Source organism: Lonchura striata, chromosome 2 (genome assembly GCF_050655825.1).
Source record: "Lonchura striata isolate lonStrDom1 chromosome 2, ASM5065582v1, whole genome shotgun sequence".
NCBI classification, from domain to species: domain Eukaryota; kingdom Metazoa; phylum Chordata; class Aves; order Passeriformes; family Estrildidae; genus Lonchura; species Lonchura striata.
Genome location: NC_140704.1, coordinates 153,231,078 through 153,249,653, shown reverse-complemented (window position 1 = coordinate 153,249,653; position 18,576 = coordinate 153,231,078). Strand labels below are relative to the sequence as shown.

General features: G+C 39.7%; 1 long non-coding RNA gene across 1 annotated transcript; it reads right to left on the bottom strand.

Moving 5' to 3' along the window:
* Positions 1-661: 661 nt before the first annotated feature.
* On the bottom strand, positions 662-16,157 carry LOC146768493 (uncharacterized). The gene is made up of 2 exons (XR_014953135.1): positions 1,878-16,157; positions 662-1,623 (listed from the first exon to the last, which is right to left on the bottom strand). It is a non-coding gene; the product is annotated as an uncharacterized LOC146768493 (long non-coding RNA).
* Positions 16,158-18,576: the final 2,419 nt, after the last annotated feature.

The window sequence follows — 18,576 nt, the reverse complement described above, 5'->3', positions numbered from 1 at the left end:
GTACAAATTTTAAAATGTACCAGGCACCCAAAGAATCATTTGGTTTCCTATATCTTGGAAAAGTGTCTATCAAATAAAGAGGAGGCAAGTGCAGAGGGAAATGAAGTTAAGGCTTTTAATTGCAAGGGTAGTGAAGCACCAAAATGTATTAAAGTCATAATAGATACTCCATTACTGAGCAGGGGAAAGGGGTTTCCTTAACTTTCAAGGTATTGTTCAAATTATCACGAACTCCAGGAAAACTCCTGATTTCTCTGCTATGGGAAATCAAATTATGTAACTTCAGTTGTTCCTTCTGACCATGTGAAGTTGTCAATGGTGTATAGAACAGACTGGTCAGGATTTTTCAGCCTTTGCACTGCTGTATTTTCCATCAAACTTGCAAAAAGGAGAGAGGAAAAGTGCCATGAGACATTTGGATATTGCTGAACTGACAGCTCAGTTTCCTTCAGAGACAGGCAAATAAAAACAAATTAACCTAAACAGACAGCACATAATCACAGAAAAGGTTGGAAAAGACCCCTAAGATTGAATCCAACCATTTTTCCAGCACTGCCAAGCCCATCACTAAACCATGTCTCTAAACAACACAGCTACATGTTTTTGGGAACATGTGGAGTTGCGTTATTTGTATGTTTTATTATCCCTGTACTATGTAGCAGGAACACTTCCAGCATGTTACAGCATTATATCTAGGACTGCTAAATCTGAGAAAACAAATGCAGGCACTGAGCTCCAAGTTCCCAAAACTGGAAGAACCACCTGCTTCATCTCCTACCCATCCAGGATCACTCTCAACAGCACAGCAGTTGATTTATCCAAGGATGGGATGTTTATTGCCAAGCATCTTTTATCATGTGCAGAGGTTCCACTCAGCTGAAAAAAATCCAAAAAATCATTTCCAATCACAACAGTATAATGCCCATTGAATTGTCCAGTATATGTCAAAATAACATTCATCCTGACAAGCTAATGTATAATATCAGAGTGATCACCATCTTCATGCTGTCCTTGTTGCTGTTCAGTGCTCAGTAAACTCAACTTTTGCTCTAAAAGCACATTTGTAAATAAACAATCCCATGCTTCTAGGGCTCCCTGAGCACCATATCAAGCATTACATGAGGTTGTTATTAAGGTGGGCCCCAGCACTTCTGGTGATGAAGCTGAGAATCTCCAGGCTGCAGGAGGATGAAAGCAGAAAAAATTTAATAAATGTCACTGTACTTTAGCCAACAGTGTTTCAGACCAGCTGGCTTTGACCAGGGTAACAAGAATCAATGTTTGCCTCATCTTCCCTGTGAATAACATTTCTCCCTATATTTATAGGAATTTCCTGTATTTCTCTTCATGCCAATTTATTCTCACCGTGTTCACTGGGCACCACTGAGAAGAATCTGACTACATCTTTTTTATGCCCCCACACTGGGTATTTATATACACTGAAGAGGTGTTTGCCCTTACTTTGGGCAAAAATGTCTGGCCAGTTCAGAGATCAGAAGAATTAAGTAGGGAGTCTTGACATCTGTGGAGTGGTTTTGTGTCAGTCAAAATGAAGATTTAGATAATTTCTCCCATGTTTGAATTACATCAGACTCTTTGAGGTGATGCAGCTTCTCTGTTGCTCTGAAAGATAAAGGTGGTGGCAAGGATGAGAGTCCAGCCCTTCACCCAGTGTCTGGGCTGCTGCATTTATTCCATTTCTAGGACAGCTGATGGGTCTCAAAAAGCAGTCTCCAAGCCAGGAAAAGCCAGGAGAAAAAAAACCAAACAAACAAAAAAAACCCCACAAACATTAGATGCTGCTGTTTAACACAGATTTTACTGTCCTTCCAGCTTGGAAATCACATTTTCATTTTTATCCAGGTCATGACACCTACCCTTGCTGGCATTATGAGTTAAGTTGTATCCCTTCAAAAATTCTGCAGGTCCAGTCTTAGATCCTAAAATGGAAAATAAAGAGCAGCCTTGCAGATCCCCCTGGGCCAGGCACAGAGAGCAAACCCTCCTTTCACCAGCCCAGCACAAGGAACCCACTTTGCAAATCCTGTAAAGGCAGATCACCCAAAACCTTGCAGATGTGCCTGGTTAAGATGTTTCTGTGGCTGCATAATAGGGTCAGTCTGAAAAACATGGCTTTTTCTTCATGCTCTCAGGACCTAACATTAACTAAGTCCTGCTCTTAACCCAACTGCTTCCTGCTTGACATTTATCTGTGGCTTTGGCTGGAAAAGTCAGTTTGCACCGTCTGTTCTGTTTTCCTGCAGGGAAATCACCATCTGTATTTGCCATTGTTTGATGATTAGCTACAAGTAGCACCACACTCTGCTTTTTCAGGTGTTTGCTCTGGAGAGGGATTCACCTGTTTCAGTGGTTTGACTTCTTATAGGCTTGAATTCTCATTAATCAAAAACTTTCTGGTTTAAAGAGCCTGTTTTGACCCAGTGGTGATGGTTTCCAGCCATGGGGTATCACTACCAGGAATGGCTGTGAAAAACATGTTGAGGTTCATAGAGCTGACAAAAGTCAAAGCCCAGACCACAAACCCCTGTTTGCAAAAGATGCAATCCATTATCCTCGCCTCATATTTGTTAACTGCTTTTGGCACTAAAAAATATCAAAAATACATATGGAAAGAAGAAATAGAGGAATTCCATGCTGAGAAAAAAAAAAAAATCAAAACTGCATTTCACTGTAACGCTCATGTGGTTGCTTTTAGTGTCTCTGCAAAAGAAGAAGGAAGCAAGCTATGCCTGGTGAAAGAAGGTCTTGCTCAAGAGAAATGCCTTGGAAAATTAATTTTAAAAAATTAAAAGCACAAAAGTAATAAGAATCTTTGTTTTCCTTTCCTGGCAGGAAACCCCTGGCTGCTAAGGAATTCTTTTTGGATGAAGCTATTAAAATGTAATATAACCCTCTTTTTCCACAGAAGCTACAAAATTTGCTGGCCAAGTTCTCCCTTGAAATAGTGAGAAATCTGTACTGGCAGATTAAGAAAAGATATCAGAGAATTGAAAAACAAATTTGTAAAATGTACAAAAAACAGTTTAGTGAGGTTATAACAGGAACTTCAGTGCATGTTAACACATTTCGCAGGTTCTGCACTTACCAGCCACGGCCCAAAGACCAGGGAAACCTTTTCAGCTCAGAACATGAGCAACAAGACTCTCAAATCCAAAAGCAGCTTTAGACTGAGATCCAGAACTTCTTTTCAGAAGAAAACAAAGACTGTTTACAGGAGCATGTAGTGACAGAACAAGGGGAAATGGCTTTAAACTGGAAGAAAATAGGTTTAGATTGCTTATTCGAAAAAAAATATTCACTGTGAAGGTGGGGAGGCCCTGGAACTTGCCAGATTTCCCAGAGAAGCTGTGGTAGCCCCATCCTTGGAAGTGTCCAAGGCCAGGTTGGATGGGGCTTGGAGCAACCTCGGGTAGTGGAAAGTGTCCGTCCCGTGGCAGGAGGTTGGAACTCTTTGATCTTTGAGGTCCCTTCTAACACAAACCATTCCCTTTTCCTGTGAAGAGCTGTCATCACCCTGAAGGGATGGTGGGGTAAGGATTTGAGTCCTTCAGCACATCACTGGTGAGAGCTATGGGGAATTTTTTTTTTTGTTTATGCAGCCATTGTTGTTTCTCTCCTCCCATGGTTTGCTTCTCCTTCTTTCCAGGATCATCAAACCATCTCAGCACTAGACTTCTACTGCCATGAATATGCAAATAGAATTTGCATATTTGTTACTCAGGTGAACAGAAATGCAATGTACTGATGTTCAGGCAGCAGCAGAAAGTTGTGTGCCAACACCCAGCAGTGCAGAGCCTCCAGCACCCTGTAAACACAGCACCCACGTTAAGGAATCTTCATTCTGCTGATTTATTGAAAAAATACGGATATTGATCTAGTACCGATATCCAACTGTGACGGACAAAAACTCTCCAACAGTTTAAAGTTAGAAAGTGTGTGTTTATTCGACGCTGGGCAGCGTGTGGGATAGCTCCCAAATACACACCACACCTTCCAGGTGATTACAGAGTCTTTTTATCCATACAAGTATTGAATACCCAAAATACAAATACATATTCATAATTTTGGTACATCCCATTCCCCGCTTCGTATGCTAATCACTCCAAAAGCTATTCAGCATGTGTGGTTTGTTCCTTGAAATGGGATGGTGTCCCTTTCATGGGGAGGGGTCCCAAAATGAGGAAGTAAATTAAGTCTTCCTCGTTCTGACCTTTCTACCTTTTCAATGCAAATATGACAAATGAACTCTTGGTAGAACTCCCATTCCTTGTCTTCCATTGGTTTCAGAACAGAGGAGGCCCACAATTGTCTTATGTTCCTAAAGCTATTTGTCAGTTTCTATATACTTCATTATAAACTCAGCTAACTAAACATTGTGCTAACAAGCAATCAGTTATTAGTTAACTACTAACTCCTTACTTCATCTAGGCCTACTCATTTATTATTATTATTTTAATTAACTCTTGTAAGGCTTATTTCTAACTAAAATCTTAGCTCCTCTAAAATCTCTAAATTCCTTAAAATTTACATTTCACTGCATCTGCAGCTTGGTTCCTCTCTGGTTAATGTGCTGCATTCACCAGGCAGGTACCACTGCTTACCTGGCAAACCCAGGGCTGCAGCAGCCTGAAAATTACCTCTGCACTGTGTTAATAAGGTGGAAGCATCCTGAATGTGCTCAGCATGATCTCCTGTGAACACTGCCTGTGTCTTCACTCTCACCGTTGCACTCCAACCCCTTGGGCCATTTGAGATGTGGGACACGCCTGCCCAGCACTGACAGCTGGGGCAGGAAACCTCCTGGTGGTGCCAAACCTTCTACAGAAGCACCTGGAGGCCACGAGACATCCTCAAAAGCATCTGAAAAGGCATGAGAGAGCTGTGTGTGGAGCCTAAAATATTTCATTTACAGTCAACCAGGCACAGTCTTCATGGAGCCATGCTGACCATATTTATATTAATAGAGAAAATATGGGGTTTGACTTTACCTTGCATTTGTTTAGGTTTGCAGGCTCCCCTACAACCTGAAAGGACATGAGACAAAGTGATCAGAGACATGAGGGATAGCCAGAGGCATTAGGAATCCACAGCTTGACAACAAAAGACCCCACAGTGTGTTTGTCAAAACTGCCACTGTTAGAAGACTCTCAGTGCAACAAAAAATCAGAGCACAGCAAAAACCAAATGAAACTAATAAAATGAAAAATATGGGTAAGCACATAAAGGAAATATAAAAAAGAAAAGGAAATTACATGAGGTTTTTTGTCATCTATTTTTTTTTTAATATCTAAATCTCATCTACCTAGAAAAGAACACGTCATCCCCATGGTTTATATTTCTCTATGAGAAGTTATTAATCTGTTTAAACTGCTCCAGACTATAATTACCACCCTTTTCTGTGAAACCAAAGCTTGAAAATTTTTGATTTTTGGTATTATTTACTGAAGCTGTTCCTGCCTCAACAGCACCCTCATAATAAAAACCGTAATCAATATCTTATTATGGATTTATTTTTTTTGAGGTAAATTAGCTTTTATTCCACAGACACCTATACATTTTCTTGTTTTAGCGAGCCTTTTCTCACTGGATACCTACTCCATTTTCATTTAATCTCAAGTCAAAAATCAGATCTCCTGATTTATTTTGAAAGAAAGCAAAACAAATGGAATTTTCAGATTAAGAGGAATGTCTGTACAGTGGAAGCAAGAGGGACCCAGGAGACCAGAATGCTCTCATCTGGCTGTGATTTGAGAGAGCTGAGACTTCATTTCAAGCTGTAGTCACCTCTTCTCTTCCAGCCATGGCTGTACTGTGAAAAACTCTTATAAACTCTGAAAAAACTCAAAGTCCAGAGCAGACCTCTTGCTATCAACCTGGTTTTCCTGAGTCATTATTTTCAATTAGTATTTAAAACAAAAAAAAACCCTTTTTTCTTCCTAAATTTGATAAAGTTGTAACAAAAGAACTGCAATGTGGATGACCAATTGAATGACCAATATTTAGGACTGAACCTGTAGCAAAATCAATAAATTTTTATTATTATGGTTGCTGGGCAGTAATGTTACAATAAGTATACTTCAAAATTTTCAAAGAAGTCTTTACCATAACCTTCATTAAAAAAAAAAAAAAATGTGCAGTTTAACACAGTCAACAAATTATGATCATATTATTATGTAATGTGTTAAAATAATAGAAATTAAATTGGGAGTCTTCCAGCAGCAATGCAAGACTGAATTGAAATGTGATGGATGGGTTCTGGAGATATGAAACTCATTGGAATAAAAGAGGTAAAAGGATGAAATGACAACGAGAAACTGTTCAGAACCACAAATGAGCTTGATGGAAATAGAAAATGGGAAAAGTAGGAGTCTGAAGTTGCAGAGCAGGAGGCATCTTTACTGTCATGCTGCTGCTCCTCAATCTGATGTCCAAGTTCACAAGGTCTGTCAGTCTCTGGGGGCTCCAGGGCTCCTTTAAGGTCCCTGTATTTGGCCAGGGAAATCAAAAGCAAAAGAAATCAATGTCCTTATTTTGTACCCCATGGTTTTTTTTCATGCACAAGACTGAGCCAGACCTGCTTTCCACCAGCCTCCTCTTTCTAACTCTGCACCCAGGAGCCCCAGGGAAGCCAAATTCACCCTGGCACAGCACTCGGGTGATACAGCCCAAGCTCATCTTTAACCTGCACCAAAATTTCCTTCTTCTCCAGAGGCTTTTCCAAGGTTTCCCACATCACCAACTGAGCAGACAGATAAATTCAGGACCCCACTTTCACTTCTCATTCCACTGCCAAGGTGAGGTAGTTAGGAGCTAAAGCCTTCCCTGCTATACCCTCTACAATCTCACAACTCAATTGTTTATTGCTATAAAGGGTGTAAAACTTCTGTAAATCTTTTTTTTTTTTTTCCACAGGGGTAGATGGTATTTATGGCATGTTTAGGAGCTGTGGGGGAAAAGGGACAGAATATTTATGCTAACCTTCCCATCCTGCAGTGTCCAGGACATTTTCAGTGTGTGGAAATGCTCAGCTCTTTGGAGGAAGGCACTCTGAGGGATCTCAGTGCAGCAGCCAACATTTGCTTAACGTCCCATTAATATTTAAACAACAAATCTGTCAACAGATTAATTGGCACTGCCACTTTCCAGCAGTTTTATGGGCACTTCAAACCACAAGCAGTCTATTGCTAAAAAGAAGCATGTAGCATTTAAATATGTATGCATACAAGACAATACTGATATTAAGCACCCTGAAGAAAAAGCAGAATTGTAATCATGCTGCTCTGTGCTGAATTCCCAATGTTTCCTGCTCTCTCTAGAGAAGTGTTGACAGAAAGAGGTCATCAAAAATATTTAGGAATTACTTGGGCACTTTTTCCCATGGCAGAGGAGACAGTGATGTCAAGACTCAAACATAAACTGGAACGAGCAAGGAGGGAGAGAAGATTTTAGATAATGTAAGAAGCCATTTTGTGGAATCATAGAATCATTAAGGTTGGAAAAGACCTCTGAGATCACCAAGTCCAACTGTTAACTCACATTAACTCAGCACCAGCCCTCTCTGGAGGCTCTCCTATCCCTTTCCCAGCTGCTACTGAGGGAACCTGGGCAGTTTAGATTTCAATTGATGCCTAAAAGCTGAAGTTTGGTGAAGGGAACTTTACCTCTGGTACAGCGCACCACTCAAGCCTCATTTATTAAATTCAATGGCTTTCCCAGCTCTATTTTGACAGGCACATCACAGTTAATTACAGGAATTATTCAGTGAAGTGGGCATAGATTAATGCATGTGCTTGCTCAGATCCATGTCAATAGATCTGGGAAAAAATTTGCAAGAGTGGCAGACACTACCGTGCATAATTCCCCTGCTTCACTCATTAGCCAAGCATGTACCAGTTTCAGAGCAGGGATCCAACCTTATTTGCTCTGCAGAGAGATAAAATCCACAAACGAGTGGGAAAGTGAGGGAAATGGGCACAGAGATAGAGACTGTAGCCCCTAATTGATCCTTCACAAAATGTATTTACTTTGTTTTCTTTCCCTGGTGAATTCATTAGCTCTCACTTAGCACCATTCTTTGGTCAAATGCTCAGGGAGGAAATAAATTGAAGCAATTTATTCTAGGACTCATAAAATCCTGGTTTATTTCCACCTTTTGACTATGCAAGCCATGAAAGCAGTTACTCTTTGGAAGAGCAATAACTCCTCCTGGCCTCCAGAGGTTTTTTGGAAGAAACTCACACAAATGTGTGTCTGTGTGTGGGCATACTCACGGCAAATTTCATAACAATTTCATGGTGTCACTACCAACAGCTTAGGAACAAAACACAATCAAGACACTTGAAGTTTTCTCCAAGCTTTTTTTCTGGAGCCTTTCTCACTGGTTCTGCAGATTAGGGGCGTTAATCACACCCTCTTGTGCTCCATCAGATTTCCTGTCTCAGCCAGAGGGTGAGTGAATGAGACAGAGCTACATTTCATGCTTATAAAGACCCACAGTTCTTAATTTTACTTTTAATTTTAAGCAATCAAGTAATACTTGTGTTCATTCAGCAGCTGTTCTATGCCTTTTTGGTGAAGCAGGTACTTGCCCATTTGGGAGCTCAGACCATATTTCTGCAACATCTAAACAAAAAGGATTTTGAGATTTACCACTGGGAAAGCTTTTTAAAGTTTACTGACTTACCCTACCGAGCCATCACTCTTTGTTTAATTACTTTTTTCTGGCTGCATCTCAGGTCAACATTTCACTTCACACTTAACACAATTATTTGGCTTTACACCTGGTGTTTGAACTGAAAACTGAATTTTAAAAAAAAGACACATTTTGAGATATTTGCTGCTCACTTTAATTTCCCTCGCTGGGCTGTTGCTGAACATGCACTCCTTTGTCCTGTAGTACAACGTTTCAAATACCAGTAGCTTCAGCTGAGTTTTATTTTCAGAAACGGGCAATTTCTGAACTTTCAAGAGTCCATGATCCTCTAGAAGCTCATTTAAGTTGCTCCTGAATACAACACTCTATTTCTGCAATCACTTTGCCAATTAATGTTAACAAAAAAAAAAAAAGTCATTGATTAGTAAATGTATGAGAGGCCATGACCTGATTATTTGGAATAAGAGGCTATTCCTGGTTTTAAAAAAGGAGCAACATCAACAGAGCTTTGATAAGATTCTGTTATATGGCTGCAAATAAACTGACTCTGCATTGATGCCTGGAGAGGCTACTTAGAACAGAGGTTAGGCAGTGTTAGAGGAATAAAGCAGGTATTTATTAAAAAAGCTTTCAAAGGACACACCTTGGGCAGTACAAGAGCCTGGCCATGCCTCTGCCCAAGATGGACCCAGGAGGTTTCCCACTTTTATAAATTTTGGTTCATTAACATATTGGCTTAATTGTCCAATTGCAGCTGCAGGTTATGAAGTCCCACCCTCCCAGTTTGCTCTCCTCAATTCGCTGTTCTTTGCACTTTTTGGGCTTGAAGCTGCAATGGTGTCCTTGGTTGTCAGGCTGGAAAAGGATTGTTTTGTCTGACTAAACTGTGAGGAGAACTTGCTGACACTTTATATAAAGTTCAGAGTTACACACTAATGCAGTACAGAATCTGGGAAACATGAAAGTTAAAACTAAAGGCATCTGCACCATGTAAAATATTTAGAGGCAAAAGAGACAAATTCTCTCAAAAAGCTCCCCCTCAGCTAGAAAGCTGGCATCATTGTTCCTTTGCCAGAATCTTTGCAATGGAGGAAAGGAATATTATTTACAGTTTTTTTTTTTTAATTATTATTATTCGTGGTGGTGGCATTTAAGTTACCATTCCATTACAATTTCTCTTCCCTCTGCACATGAGGGAATGAGAACATCAATAATGTGGGGATTTCTGTCTTCAAGGAAAGATATCAATGTTTGATGAAGAGATATAATTACAAAGAAACCCAGCCATGGTTATAATTAAACTTCCAAGTGTGTCCATTCTCCTTTCTTTCTAAGCTGTGTTACAGCTTTAAGTATTAGCAGAATTCAGCTGAGAATTTACAGCTTGGAGGCTCAAATAGAAACAGCTTCTCCTAAACTGTACCAGAGCTTAAAATGCAATTATAAATAATGTATTTAATTACATTGCAATCTCTCTGTATACACAGAATATTCCAGTCAGCATAATCAATATGAAAGACAGAGAAAGCAGCAGTGTGAACTCTGGAATCTCAGATATAACAGGTAATTTACCCAACGCAAGTACCAAAGCCAAAACAGCACTCCTCAAGTCTCAGTTGCAGCAACAAACTCCTGGAGAAGCATTTTTCCTTCAGAATACTTTTCATTTGGTTTTGAAATTTGTAGTTCAGAAAGAAATGAGAGGAAATGGTCTGTTTGCAGTCTCCATCCATACAGATACTTGAAACCAAACAGGACACAATCCTTTGCAGTCTGCTTTCACCAGACCAGCTAGAGGGGGTTGATCCATCCCTGTGTCATCTTTTCTATGACTCTGTGAAGTTATCCCAGGACAACATAAAAAAAAAAACTATCAGCCAAAATTAATTTAATGGCTTACATCTCTAAACACCTAAATTTCCTAGCAGCACCTGTCTTGTACCAACACACAAGGAAAAGATCAGGAATCAGGTTCTAGGAGAATGAGACCAATAAAACAATCTCAAATACCCTTAAGAAGAACTTTAAGAAAGAACAAGCATTTGCATAGCAGTGGTTTTTAGGTTTTGGGGGTAATTCCAAAGGCAAATTTAGCAGAACTGGACAGAGATTTTCAGAATATTGCTTTACCAGGAAAGCAGTTATTCTAGTACAAACAGGTAGGACAAAGCAAGACAAAAAATAGCAGTTAAATGACAAAAGAATTAACCTTAATTTACTCTAATTAACCTAGAGATTAATTGGTCTTTGCCACTATATTCTGCCATCACACTATGGTTTTTATAAGTTATTTTTATTGGCCAATCCATCTTCAATTCGACTTTCCTTCTTAAGTCTTCATTACTATTCCACAGCTCAATAGCTTTTTTTTTTTTCCACTGGACATGTTAAATGGGGGAAAAATAAAATGGATCAATATAGCAACTCAATTAATTCCTCATCTTAAATTCTAATAAAATCAATTTGGAGAAGTGTCGTATCATTAAGCTTACATCATAATGCAGTAATTAGAAACAACTTTCATCTTTCTTGTTCCTTTGAAGAATTTAATGGCAATCAATTAAACATGCTTTGCTTCTCCATTAAAGACTTCCAAAATGGAAATTGGATGAGAAGTTGAAGATAAGGTGGCTGATTGCACAGTCCTCCCATGCACCCCCAATTCAAATATTCCCCCCAAAATGTGCAGACTCACCTTTAAAAAGTTACCATGGATATAGTAACCAGCAATAAGTTTTCAGTGAATAGATCATGTTCTAGTAGAGTGCTGCAGCACTTTGGGATTTGCATATTTACCAAACAGAAATTTTAGGGAGGTTCACTGAGCTCAGATCTCTTTTCAGCTTTACACCGAGACACCTTTAGGAGTTTAACTATTTTTTAATTAAAAGGATGCAAAATAAGCTTCTCTGTGTACTACTTAAATTAAAATGTTTCTGCAGGTCTTAGAGAGAAAAGGATAAATTTTACATGCAATTTCACTAATAGTAATAACTGCATCTTAGCAGTGATCCCCCTATACCAGGTGCTGCACACAAAAAAAATGAAAGAGGACAGACCCAAGCTCAATTTTCCTACAGTTTAAGCATAAACCACAAGGTACCTTCACTAATCTTTCTCCTGCTAGGGCTTTATGCCCAGGAGGAATTTGCATTCAGAAAGAAAACATGCACACCCAGTCAATGGCTGAACACCCAATTAGCTGCTTCTATCTGACATCACAGAAATCCAAATTCATTAACTGCTTGTGTTCCACCTTATTAAATTCCAGCAGCATCTCTCCAGAAGTCAGAACTGCACATGCTGGCCCTGGTGGAGTCCCAGCATGAAACCCACTTCTTCACACCATCCTCCCCCTTGTTATCACCCCATGGTGCCTGAAATGGCACTTGAGGGAGTTTTTTCAGCTTTTCTGAATTGTTCACAACTAGTGTATTAGCACTTACACAAATTAGAGAATTACAGAAAGGTTTGGATTGGAAAAGGACCCTGAAGATCATCTCATTCCAATTCCCCTGCCAAGGGCAGGGACACCTTCTACTAAAACAGGTTGTTCAGAGTCCCATCCAGCTTGACCTTTAACACTTCTGGGAATGGAGCATCCACAGCTTCTCTGGGAAACCTGTGCCAGTGCCTCACCAACCTCACAGAGAAGAATCTTTTCCAAATATCTGATCTAAACCTACTTTCCTTCAGTTTGAAGCCATTCTTCCTTGTCCTGTCACTCCATGCTCTTGTGAAAAGTCCCTCTCCATCTTCCTTTTAGCTTTTTTGTCAGAGGCAGATCAGAGTTATTGCAATTGAGATCATCACAGCACAATAGAGGGTTTGGATTAACTCCAAACCATGAATACCATTTATTCTCCAGGTCTCTCCATTGTCTCTTGTTATTTTTTTTTCTTTCGTTTAACTATCTGTCCTTTCTACAGTCAAAGAAAAGATTAACATTTAAGTAAAAAGCTCTTCCAAGAATTGAACAACTTGTTCTTTAGTCAATGTCATTGGAATTTTATAGATAAAACTATTTCTGGGTATGTCAGTAAAAGAGACCTCGTTATGCCAACATTTGCAGTCTGAGTATTGATGAAAATATGAAATGGTATAATTAGAGTTCATTGTTATAATTAGAGTTCATCACTCTTTAGTTCATTAAAAGTTAGTATTTTCTTAAAAATGTAAGATCAGCTTTTGTTGAACAATTTTTAAAATTCTTCCTTGGACATCTTATGAAATATTAGCATGTGAAAGCAATTCTATGCTTAATTTTTCCTGAACTTTCTTATGCTTTAAATAGAAAGTGCAGAAAAAGTTAGGAAACTGCTTTAAGAAGGATGCAGCTGGAGAAAAAATTTAAAAGGAGGAACAAGAGCCAAAGAAAAAAGGACAAACCAGAAGTAGAAGACAGGAAACTTTTATTTTTTTAAAAATGACACCTCAGAGAAAGCACCTCAGATTAAAAATCGTTGATTTGCAACATTTCTAAATAAAATTACATTCTTCAGTCACACAAACCTTGTGTGATTTGGGCTCATCTCATCAAAAGGCCTAAAGGTCTACACCTGAACTAGAAATGAATGTGCTTTTAGAGCCATTGGAAAAAATAATAATTCATCTTGGGGTATAACTGAGATGTTCAAAATCAGTCAGATGGATAATGTCTGCTCCTTTGCATTGCCTGCAAGGTGAGCCTGGTGTTCCCAGCACTGAGCAAGGCACCACCTAAGGGAGGTGACATTAATGCCACCTCTGGATTTCCAGCCCTGTCAATGTCAGAGGAAATCTTGTTTGGAAGGAAAAGAGGCACAGGGTCATACACCAAAGAACTCACAGGCAGGTGGAAGCTGTGACAGGATGGATTTGTAGGGTTTGTGAAAATCACAGAATCACAAAATGGTTTGGGTTGGAATGTGTTACCCTGATTTTTAAAAGTATTAAGTTTTCTTTTATAGTTATTTTGAAAGTTTTCATAAAGCTTCTTTAACCTTCTAATAATGTTTACATATTTAAGAGTCAGAATTACCACACAATTTCATATATAAATACAATAGTTTACATATTTTTCTGTAAGTAAGAGAAATAATTGATTAATCTTTAGACCACTGTAGTTGGAGAGGTAGTAATTCCATCCTCCAATCCACAGTCACCTTTGGAATTCTGTAAATACCAGATGTTTGAATAAAACTAAGTCTTTTTCTCTTTTAAACTTACTAAGCTTCTGTGTACTCATTTCATGTCCAATAGCAACAGGAATGGATCTCAAAACTTATCTCATTCCATGGGCAGGGACACCTTCCACTATCCCAGCTTGCTCCAAGCCCCATCCAGCCTGGGTTTGGGCACTCCCAGGCATGGGGCAGCCACAGCTGCTCTGGGCAATACCTCAGAGTTTCCCATGGCTGCATAACAGCATGGCTGGAACCATCCCCATCCTTCAAAAACTGGTATTGGCAATAACTTAACCTGGACTTCACTTGGAGTTTATCAATACCCTGAGTTTTTGCATCAAAAGATCAAATGGTTGAAAAATCACTCTTTACTTTGCTCAAGTGGTCTTTGTACTCAGGAGAACATTGTGCTTTTACTTCATCAAATTGCTCCAGACATCCACAGGTTTAAAGGAAAGCATGCTAAAGGAGGGTGATGTAAATATCTGACAAACTAATTCCACATCAGTGTCAATGCCTGAACTTGACTTTGAACAGGGTATCAGAACTGAGATATTTTCAAAACAGAAAATGTGAGACACATTTGTGGATATTTCACAGAAAGCCTCAGCAGATGCATCCCCTCAGCCACTGTCAGTGCTGCTCTGGGTTAAATAAAGATACAAGGGCACTGGTAATTGGAGTCTGGTAAAACAGAGGCTCAAGAGACCTCCCACACACCTCTAGAGAGATCAGCACTGCTCTAAAAGTTATCAACCCCTGGCAAGTCCATCACTGGGTTTGTGTTTTCAAGACAGGGGATAGGGAGCTGCTAGCTCAGAAAATTTGTGGAAAAAAATTAAACTGAACTCATTTCCATTAACCTTGGCCCAGGATCAGTCCTCAGGGACAGCAATCACAGGGTGTATTTGTCAGCCACAAAGCCCTGGAGAAAGTGTTTGCTTGCAGAAGTCAGATCACAGTTCAGGAGTTGTATGTACAAAATCAAACCTCACAAACAGCTCCCTGGCTGAACAATAAATCCCATTTAAACTTGTCCAGACCACTGAGCTGGATGTGAATTCCCTCACAAAACAACGTTGTAGGTCCTTTCTTACAAATCCTTCCTACAGCTCTGCCTTGCTAATTCTTTTTTGGCACAGATAATACCTGTGGATGCCATTCCTGGAAGTGTTCAAAGCCAAGCTGGAAGGGCTTGGAGCAACCTGGTCTAGTGGGAGGTGTCCCTGCCCATGGCAGGGGGTTGGAACTGGTTCATCTTTAAGGTCCTTTCCAGACAAATTCCTCTGTGGTTTTGTCAGTATTCAGTGTTTTATTCACCTGTTCAAGAAGTGTAATCCAAGCAACTGTAATGGTAGCACTAGTCATTGCAGATGCTGGGAGAGAAGGCAGGATAAGGCTGAGTCAAAACATTGAGCCAAAAACACCTGAGCAATGCTCTCCTTACAAATACCCACCATGGGATAGTCACCAAAGTCAGAATTTGTACCAACATCCCACGAGAATTTCATGATGGGGCTCCTGAGCTGTTAAAGGCTGTCCCTTTGTTGTGCTCTAGAGAGAAATCAAGCATAAAGGAAAGATTATTTGAAACTAGAAAGAAATGCCAGTATTTCTTGCTAGGTGATTTAAATTCTAATGGAGTGTCACAGTACTCTGCTAATCTGTTCCATTCCCATCCAGGTATCTGAGATTTCACTAATAAAGAAGTGCAACACATCTTCTACCATTCCTTAGCAACACAAGGCTCTCCAGATTTTGGAACAGAAGTTTTTCAGACAATTAACTGTCTAATGTCTAAAAGTCCCCTAGGTGGTTTTTTTTTTGCAGTATTAATCTAAAGGAATAGGACAATCTCTGATTAGAAGATGAATTTTCCTGTAATGAACTGATAAAAGTCTTAATTAAAAAACTTTTTAAAAAGGTCTTTTTGACTGTTTCTATTTTTAGATAAACATACTAGTCTTCTAAAGAAGATCACATCACATAATTACATTAGCTACTTATAGCTACAGCTGGAATCTGGTCTTTCTGCAGAAACAATACAGACAAAACATAAAAACTGAAAAAAATTTAAAAAAAAAGGAATGGATTGCTTAAGAGAGACACAGAAGCTTCTTAAATAATTTAATTTTACTAAGAGATTAGGAAAAGAGAGCAAAAGCCTATAGAAATCATTTAAAGGGGGCAGCTGCAAAATTTCTATCAGCAGAGATATTTAAGGAAATGTTAGACTAGTATGGTTTGAGCTGAAGTCAATACCCTCTTGAGGAAATGGCTTGACCAGAAATCTTTTCTATCCCATCATTTTCTACAGCATTCTCACCCTCTTCAGCTCTTGTTTACCAGTTACAAAAGCTGAAGCTGCACAATGGGAATTTTGCACACCTGATTTTTTGCACGGGGTTTCTCCGTGTCAGACCTGCAGGAACCACCAGAGTGTGTTTTCTCCAGCTTCATTTTCTGTTTCCATTGCCCAGATCCTCTGGGCTGGGTGACTGCCACTCCCACGGGCTGGACAGGTGGCTGCACCTTAACCCTTGGGTCATCCAAAATTTCTTCTCCGTAACCATGAACTTCTGAGTTAGATGCCACGGAGACACTTTCCTATAGGTAAAGGATTTGCATGCAGGCTGTAAAATGAAATTTTTGCTTTGCTCTTCGTGTAAGAGTTCAGGGATAAAGACCAGGCTTCAAAATTTTTTTAAACAAAGTGGATCATGTTCTTTGCGTTATTTTCTGCGCATGGAGGAACTCTTGTGTCAGGGAATGGCCTAAACATCAACCAGACAGAAAGCAACAAACTTTAAACATGTTAAATATTATAAATTGCTTTTCTTATGTGTCCTGCACTGCTAATCATCAAGCAGCATCTCTTTCTCCTCCTTGCCCCTGAAGCTATCCCATAATTTAGAAGGGGTCACCTGGCTGTCCATATTTACTGGGTTAGATCCTGACCTGAGACATTTACACTCAAAACCAGGTGTGCAGTGACTTTCAAGTGTTTAATCAGGCCCTAAATTAAAAGATAATACTGTGTTCAAGCTCCTTGTTCTTACCAGGGGTGGCCTGTAAACAATCCAACTTCACCTTTAACGTGGTCTATTTAGAAATTAAACCATCTTAAACAACTGTCCATCGATATTGTTATTGTTAATATTATCTCTTTTTTTTTTATGAAATCATGTTTGTGTATAATTTTCATGCTTATGAAGCCTTGGTAGACCTTCACAAGGATTTGGCTGAGGCTAAGCTGCACAAGTGGCTTAGTCTGTCCTTAGTGGGCAGTTTTCCACCTTTACTCTCTCACTGGTTTCATATGGTGTTCCACATTCCTTATTCCCAAGACTGAGAGCTCTGCTATTTTTTACCCCTACAGGTCCCCACCAAGCAAAGTCCTGACCCTCTCATCAGAATCCCTGGTGCTGCAGTGATGCAAATTCCTCACACAAAGCTCAAGAGCTCCTCTCCTGCTGGGCAGCTTTGCATTAGCATTCCTAATTCCCAGGAGTGCTTCAGTACCCAGGAAAAACTTAGAAATGAGAAGCAGGCATGGAAAAAGCTTTGAAGTGTGAAGGGCACAACCTGCTGCCCAGCAGGGTTTGCTGTAGGCATCTCAACTGGGAGCTCTGCTCACTCATCATCAAACCCCCAATGTCCAAACCTTTACCCATCTGAGCACTGGCCCAGCCTCTGTGGCAGTGGCCATTTCTGCTCAGAAGAAAAGAAATACAGCTGGGAAAGAGTACGCCCAGAGTGGGAAGTGGTCCTTGGAAGTGTTTAAAAGGTGGTGTGGATTAGGCACTTGGGTCCATGGCTGAGTGGTGGGCCTGGAAGTGCTGGGTTCAGTTGAACCTGATGGTTTTAGTGGTCTTTTATAGCCTAAATGACTCTATGGTCCACTTTCTTCACAAAGAAAACATCTGTGAAGTGTCTGTCCCTGGGGCTGTAATGTGCCTTAGACACTGGTGGTAATCAAGACTTCAGGAGAGTCTGGAGTTTTCCCAAAATTACAAAATATTAAGTAGAATAGAGTCAAAACATGACCCATCTTTCCTGCTGCCACCATGCTGGTGTCACTGTGCTCTCCTGAGGCTTGCCTCACAGAGCTTGGGGATAAAATGGGAAGTTGCTATGGAGCTGTTTCATAATTATTTATATATCATTCAACACATAGAGAGATTAGGGAAAATATAGATTTTTGTCAGCATCTGCCTCATAAACCAAAACAGCCACAGGAATTTTGCTGCTTCCCAAGATGACAGGAAAAATCAGAGACATCTCATTGTGCATGAGTCTGTTCTAGTGTGCATTTTAATTCCTCTTGCCATTGAAAATATCTTATTCATTTACTAAAGAATCAACTTCACTGCTTGTCCGATGCCAAATTTCTCTTTCCTATCCTTAATCAGTACAGCTGGGAGAGACAGTCTTGATTATTTCCCATAGGATCTGATATTGTTTTGAACAAAATGCCTGTCTGAGGAGGAGCTGAATTCAGAGAGTGGAAATCAGTACCAGATAGGAATTACATCCCTTTTCTATTTCACACGGAAATGTGCAGAGAAGGAGGTTGAAACAGTGGAGGAATCAGAAGAATAAAATTTGTATTTTTCTACAATATAGAGGCTAAAACCCTGTGCAGTTGCCAGAGACATTCAATCTCATCTTTCAAAACACCTTTGCCAGGAAAAAAGTTCTACTTAAAGTAGAGAGAGGTAATTACACTAAATTGTG